The 7,001-nt window shown below is 42.3% G+C and overlaps 1 long non-coding RNA gene across 1 annotated transcript in view; it reads right to left on the bottom strand.

The window, feature by feature from the left end:
- Window positions 1-877: 877 nt before the first annotated feature.
- LOC121386707 overlaps window positions 878-7,001 on the bottom strand; it is a 6,272-nt gene continuing 148 nt past the window's right edge. The window contains exons 2-5 of the long non-coding RNA XR_005959688.1: window positions 5,856-5,876; window positions 4,684-4,704; window positions 3,611-3,631; window positions 878-1,554 (exon numbers count right to left, since the gene is read on the bottom strand). This is a non-coding gene — a long non-coding RNA (uncharacterized LOC121386707). The remainder of the gene's footprint in view (window positions 1,555-3,610; window positions 3,632-4,683; window positions 4,705-5,855; window positions 5,877-7,001) is intronic.

The raw sequence follows: 7,001 nt of genomic DNA, 5'->3' as shown, positions 1-7,001 counted from the left end.
ATTATGTACTTAAAGGCGCAGGATACAAGATAAGGATATAAAGAAACAAAGGTAGTACATACCACGGCCTTTGATATACCAGTCGTGGTCCACTGACTGGAACGAGTAGACACGGGTAGAGGCCTCAGTGGGATATAGTGGTCGTGGTCGTGGTCGTGGTAGGGATCTCAGTTTATCATTATTATTTTCTTGCAATTACCTACAAGTACAGTACCGTAGATAGGGGGGGGGCGAGTGGCAGTCCCCCCCCCCCCCCCCGCCAAGAAAACCCAGATCCTGTAAAAATAATAAAAATGAAACAAATTTTTTAAAAAGAGTTTTAGTATGTAACCTCCCTGAAATGACTGCACATGGTATTTCAGAACCTCTCAATTTAAAAGTGTCATGTGTGTGTGTGTGTGTGGGGGGGGGGGGGGGGTATGCAACGGACCCCTAGTGTATTGCGCCTTCAGTGCTCGTTCGTTCCAATAATTTATCTGCCCCTCCCCCTCCACACACCGAAAATATAATCCTAACTACTAATTGCTCTATAAAGTGTGTGTGTGTGTGTGTGTGTGTGTGTGTGTGTGTATGTATGTGTGTGTGTGAGTGAGTGTGTGTAATTATATATATATATATATATATGTATATATATATATATATATATATATATATATATATATATATATATATATATGTGTGTGTGTGTGCGCGCGCGTGTGTGTGTGTGTGTGTGTGTGTGTGTCTGTGTGTGTCTCTGTGTGTGTGTGTATGTGTCTGTGTGTATGTGTGTGTGTGTGTGTATGTGTGTGTGTGAGAGTGAGTGTGTGTAATTATAATATATATATATATATATATATGTGTGTGTGTGTGTGTGTGTCTGTGTGTGTGTGTGTCTCTCTGTGTGTGTGTGTGTATGTGTATGTGTGTGTGTGTGTATGTGTGTGTGTGTGTGTGTGTGTGTGTGTGTGTGTGTGTGTGTGTGTGTAGCCCAGTGGTAAAGCGTTCGCCTGATAGGCAGTCGCTATGGTATTAATTGGGCCCGTTGAGCTATTTCTCGTTCCAGCCTGTGCACCACTACTGGTGTAACAGGGACCGTGGCATGTAGTATCCTGTCTGTGGATAGTGCATGTAAAAGACCCCCAGCTTGTAATCGAAAAGAGTAAACCATGAAGTGGCGGCAGCGGGTTTCCTCTCTAATTTGCTCTGTGGTCCTTAACCGTGTGTCCGACGCCACATAACAATTCTCAAAATACATATATGTTCCCTTTGAATGACGATGCTTCGTCGTGACGTCCGTGCATAGACAACTACAACCTGGCATGCAATACAGTCTGGGACAAATCATTTCTTACGAAGCAAAATGCATGTGTTATAGGTCTACACATTTCCATTAAAAATGTGTTGTAAATATGACCCGTTAGCTCGTGTCATATATGGAATGATACTATCCAACCATAGATATTTGTTGTGTCCTGTCGACACAAAGATATATAACTGTTCTCCGTCCAGTGGACTATGCTGGGTTTATTCGTGGTGGCTGAGGTCGTCCAACTGGATGTTGAATGGCCAACGCTGAAATAAACAAAATATATACATTTATAGGTGTATTCCGCCAAGTCAAACACCATAAACAACAACAGTAGCATATGAGGCTAAGACTCCTACCTGTAGTGTATCAATCGATATATACACCGCGGTTATAAATACTACCACCGCTCACCCTTCAAAGAAAAAGGAAATCCGAAAATATTGGAGGTTAAGCTGCTCATTTCAGAGATAACGGAAACTGTTAAAAACGCCTTATGTATCATACATATATTCTAATAAGATTAAGATGTTTTGTACCATGTTCCATGAAATACATTACTTGTATCGTTATGCAGCCTAATCAAAAGAGTTGAACTATACCAAAAAAGAAAAGAAAAAACTAAATTTAAACGCCCACAAAACAACAGGAAATAATTACAGGACATTTTTGTACTTTTAAAATTATTTTATTAGAAGTAAACGTTTTATTGACAATCAATTATATTTAAAGGGCAGCAAAGATTATTTCGTTAACTTTAATCATATACACACGCACACACACACAAACACACACACACCCTTGGGGATAGGCATCTCGTTAGATTCAACATACCCACAGTTATCCCTTGGGGATAGGCATCTCTTCAGATTCAACATACCCACAGGTATCCCTTGGGGATAGGCATCTCTTCAGATTCAACATGCCCACAGTTCTCCCCTGGGAATAGGCATCTCTTCAGATTCAACATACCCACAGTTATCCCTTGGGGATAGGCATCTCTTCAGATTCAACATGCCCACAGTTATCCCCTGGGAATAGGCATCTCGTCAGATTCAACATACCCACAGTTATCCCTTGGGGATAGGCATCTCTTCAGATTCAACATACCCACAGTTATCCCTTGGGGATAGGCATCTCGTCAGATTCAACATACCCACAGTTATCCCTTGGGGATAGGCATCTCGTCAGATTCAACATACCCACAGTTATCCCTTGGGGATAGGCATCTCGTCAGATTCAACATACCCACAGTTATCCCTTGGGGATAGGCATCTCGTCAGATTCAACATACACACAGTTATCCCTTGGGGATAGGCATCTCGTCAGATTCAGCATACCCACAGTTACCCTTGGGGATAGGCATCTCGTCAGATTCAACATACTCACAGTTATCCCCTGGGGATATCCCTTGGGGATTAGTATCTCGTCAGATTCAATATACCCACAGGGTGTTCATTCCTAGACAGAGAGAGAGAGAGAGAGAGAGAGAGAGAGAGAGAGAGAGAGAGAGAGAGAGAGAGAGAGAGAGAGAGAGAGAGAGAGACAGAGAGAGAGAGAGAGAGAGAGGAAGATGGAGAGAGAGAGAGAGAGAGAGAGAGAGAGACTGACATACAGAGAGAGAGAGAAGAGAGAGAGAGAGAGAGAGAGAGAGAGAGAGAGAGAGAGAGAGAGAGAGAGAGAGCGAGAGAGAGAGAGAGAGAGAGCGAGAGAGAGAGAGAGATGTTGTTTGTCTTATGTATTCAACAGATGAGAGAATTATTAGTTGTTGGGAGCAAGATGGAGCCCAGTGCATAGACGCCCGGCTGAAACAAATTAAAACAGAAAGTTAAAAATGTTTTATTTAACGACGCACTCAACACATTGTATTTACGGTTATATGGCGTCAGACACACAGATATTGAGAGAGGAAATCCACTATCGCCACTTTATGGCCTACTATTTTCGATTACCAGATGGGAATGTTTTATATGCACCATCCCACAGACAGGGTAGTATATACCACGGCCTTTGATATACCAATCGTGGTGCACTGGCTGGGATCGATCCCACACTGACCCCTCATTGAGCGAGCGCTGTACCACTGGGCTACCTCCCGCGCCACAAGAAACTAAAATGCCACCTGGCTTTATATATTAATTGATGTTTAAGAACAAATCAGACACAGCGGTTGCCAAGAAAGAACCTACTAAGCATTTTCTTTTATGCTGGAAGGAACACGCCCCTTTGGTACGGGTAGTACATTACACAACTGACTATGCAGTAGTAATATAAATGTCAAAAATATATATAAATGCATAAATAAATAAATGATTTACGTACATGGGAATTCCTCTTCAAAATCTATAAAACAAAATAAAACAGTGACTTCCCTATTGCCCAGGTTGCAATGGTGACGATTTGATGATGCTACTGGTGATGCTTGGCTGTGGTTCTTATCATGGTATGACAATAGCCAATGTGGTTGTGATAATGTTGATTCCCTGGTAACGTGTATCTGGCATGTTTAGATTTAAAAGGGACAGACCTAGTTTTTAAACACTAGAACCTATTTTTCACTATTAAAGAGAGATATTGAGAGCATGAATGAGAGTGAGAGAAAGGGGAGATAAATACACACACACACACACCACACACACACACACACACACACAACACACACACACACAGATACACACACACAGCGAGAGAGATCGACACAGAGAATGAAAGGGAGTGAAACAAACACACAGAGAGAGAGAGAGAGAGAGAGAGAGAGAGAGAGAGAGAGGAGAGAGAGAGAGAGAGAGAGAGAGATGTTGTTTGTCTTATGTATTCAACAGATGAGAGAATTATTAGTTGTTGGGAACAAGATGGAGCCGAGTGCATAGCCGCCCGGCTGAAACAAATTAAAACAGAAAGTTAAAAATGTTTTATTTAACGACGCACTCAACACATTGTATTTACGACTATATGACGTCAGACACACAGATATTGAGAGAGGAAATCCACTATCCCCACTTCATATCCTACTCTTTTCGATTAGCAGCAAGGACTCTTTTATATGCACCATCCCACAGACAGGGTAGTATATACCACGGCCTTTGATATACCAATCGTGGTGCACTGGCTGGGATCGATCCCACAACGACCGCGCATTGAGCGAGCGCTGTACCACCGGGCTACGTCCCGCCCCACAACAAACTAAAATGCCACCTGGCTTTATATATTAATTGATGTTTAAGAACAAATCAGATACAGCAGTACCCAACAAACGACCTACTAAGCAGTTTCTCTTATTCTGCAAGGGGGAAGCCCCTTTGGTACGGGCAGTACATTACACAACTCACTATTCAGTAGTAATATAAATGTCAAAAATATAAATAAATGCATAAATAAATAAATGATTTACGTACTTGGGAATTCCTCTTCAAAATCTATAAAACAAAATAAAACAGTGACTTCGCTATGGCCCAGGTTGTCATGGTGATGATTTGATGATGCTACTGATGATGCTTGGCTGTGGTTGTTATCAAGGGATGACAATAGACAATGTGGTTGTGATAATGTTGATTCCCTGCTAACGTGTATCTGGCATGTTTAGATTTAAAAGGGACAGACCCTAGTTTTTAAACACTACAACCTATTTTTCACTATTAAAGAGAGATATTGAGAGCATGAATGAGAGTGAGAGAGGGAGTGAGAGAAAGGGGAGAGAAACACACACACACATACAGCCTTAGAGAGAGAGAGAGAGAGAGAGAGAGAGAGAGAGAGAGAGAGAGAGAGAGAGAGAGAGAGAGAGAGAGAGAGAGAGAGAGAGAGAGAGAGAGAGAGAGACAGATCTACACAGAGAATGAAAGGGAGTGAAACAAACACACACAGGGGGACAGAGAGAGAGAAAGAGAAGAGAGAGAGAGAGAGAGAGAGAGAGAGAGAGAGAGAGAGAGAGAGAGAGAGAGAGAGAGGCAGAGAGAGAGAGAGAGAGATGTTGTTTGGATTATGTATTCAACAGATGATAGAATTATTAGTTGTTGGGAACAAGATGGAGCCCAGTGCATAGACGCCCGGCTGAAACAAATTAAAATAGAAAGTGAAAAATGTTTTATTTAACGACGCACTCAAGACATTGTATTTACGGTTATATGGCGTCAGACACACAGATATTGAGAGAGGAAATCCACTATCGCCACTTCATGGCCTACTATTTTCGATTACCAGCAAGGAATGTTTTATATGCACCATCCCACAGACAGGGTAGTATATACGACGGCCTTTGATATACCAATCGTGGTGCACTGGCTGGGATCGACCCCACACTGACCCCTCATTGAGCGAGCGCTGTACCACTGGGCTACGTCCCGCCCCACAACAAACTAAAATGCCACCTGGCTTTATATATTAATTGATGTTTAAGAACAAATCAGATACAGCGGTTGCCAAGAAAGAACCTACTAAGCATTTTCTCTTATGCTGGAAGGAACACGCCCCTTTGGTACGGGTAGTACATTACACAACTGACTATGCAGTAGTAATATAAATGTCAAAAATATAAATAAATGCATAAATAAATAAATGATTTACGTACATGGGAATTCCTCTTCAAAATCTATAAAACAAAATAAAACAGTGACTTCCCTATTGCCCAGATTGCAATGGTGACGATTTGATGATGCTACTGGTGATGCTTGGCTGTGGTTGTTATCATGGGATGACAATAGCCAATGTGGTTGTGATAATGTTAATTCCCTGGTAACGTGTATCTGGCATGCTTAGATTTAAAAGGGACAGACCTAGTTTTTAAACAATAGAACCTATTTTTCACTATTAAAGAGAGATATTGAGAGCATGAATGAGAGTGAGAGAAAGGGGAGATAAACATAAACACAACACACACCACAAACACACACACACCAACAGCACACAGATCACACACACAGACACACAGACACAGCGAGGGAGATCGACACAGAGAATGAAAGGGAGTGAAACAAACACCACAGGGAGAGAGAGAGAGAGAGAGAGAGAGAGAGAGAAAGAGAGAGAGAGAGAGAGAGAGAGAGAGAGAGAGAGAGAGAGAGAGAGAGTGAGAGAGAGAGATGCTGCTTGGGTTATGCATTCGACAGATGAGAGAATTATTAGTTGTTGGGAGCAAGATGGAGCCGAGTGCATAGGCGCCAAATAAATGGCTTGAACAAATTAAAGGACAGAAAGTTAAAAATGTTTTATTTAACGACGCACTCAAGACATTGGGATTTACGGTTATATGGCGTTCAGACACACCAAGATATTGAGACAGGAAATCCACTATCGCCACTTCAGGTGCTAATCTTTACTCTTTTTTTTTTCGATTAGCCAGCACAAGGAATTGTTTATATGCACCATCCACAGACAGGGTAAGTATACATCACGGGAGACTTTGATATACCAATCGCGGCGCACTGGCTGGGATCGATCCACACTGACCGCGCATTGAGCGAGCGCTGTACCACTGGGCTACGTCCCGCCCACAGCCAAACTAAAAATGCCACCGGCTTATATATAATTGATTTTTGCCCAGGAGCTTTTTCCCCGTTTGTCCAGAACCCTACCTGGAAGGATATTCCCGGGAGGGATGCGTTCGGGGACGGGAAGGAAAAGAAAGAAATCAAACTACAGGGTTTGAGGGGGAAAGGAGGAGGGAGAAGGGAAGGAAGCATTTGGAGGTAACCGAAGTAGGGGGTGGAAGGGGTAA

The sequence above is a fragment of the Gigantopelta aegis genome, chromosome 12 (assembly GCF_016097555.1).
Source record: "Gigantopelta aegis isolate Gae_Host chromosome 12, Gae_host_genome, whole genome shotgun sequence".
Lineage (NCBI taxonomy): Eukaryota > Metazoa > Mollusca > Gastropoda > Neomphalida > Peltospiridae > Gigantopelta > Gigantopelta aegis.
Note: the sequence above shows the minus strand (reverse complement) of the source record. Positions and strands in the feature narration are given on the sequence as shown.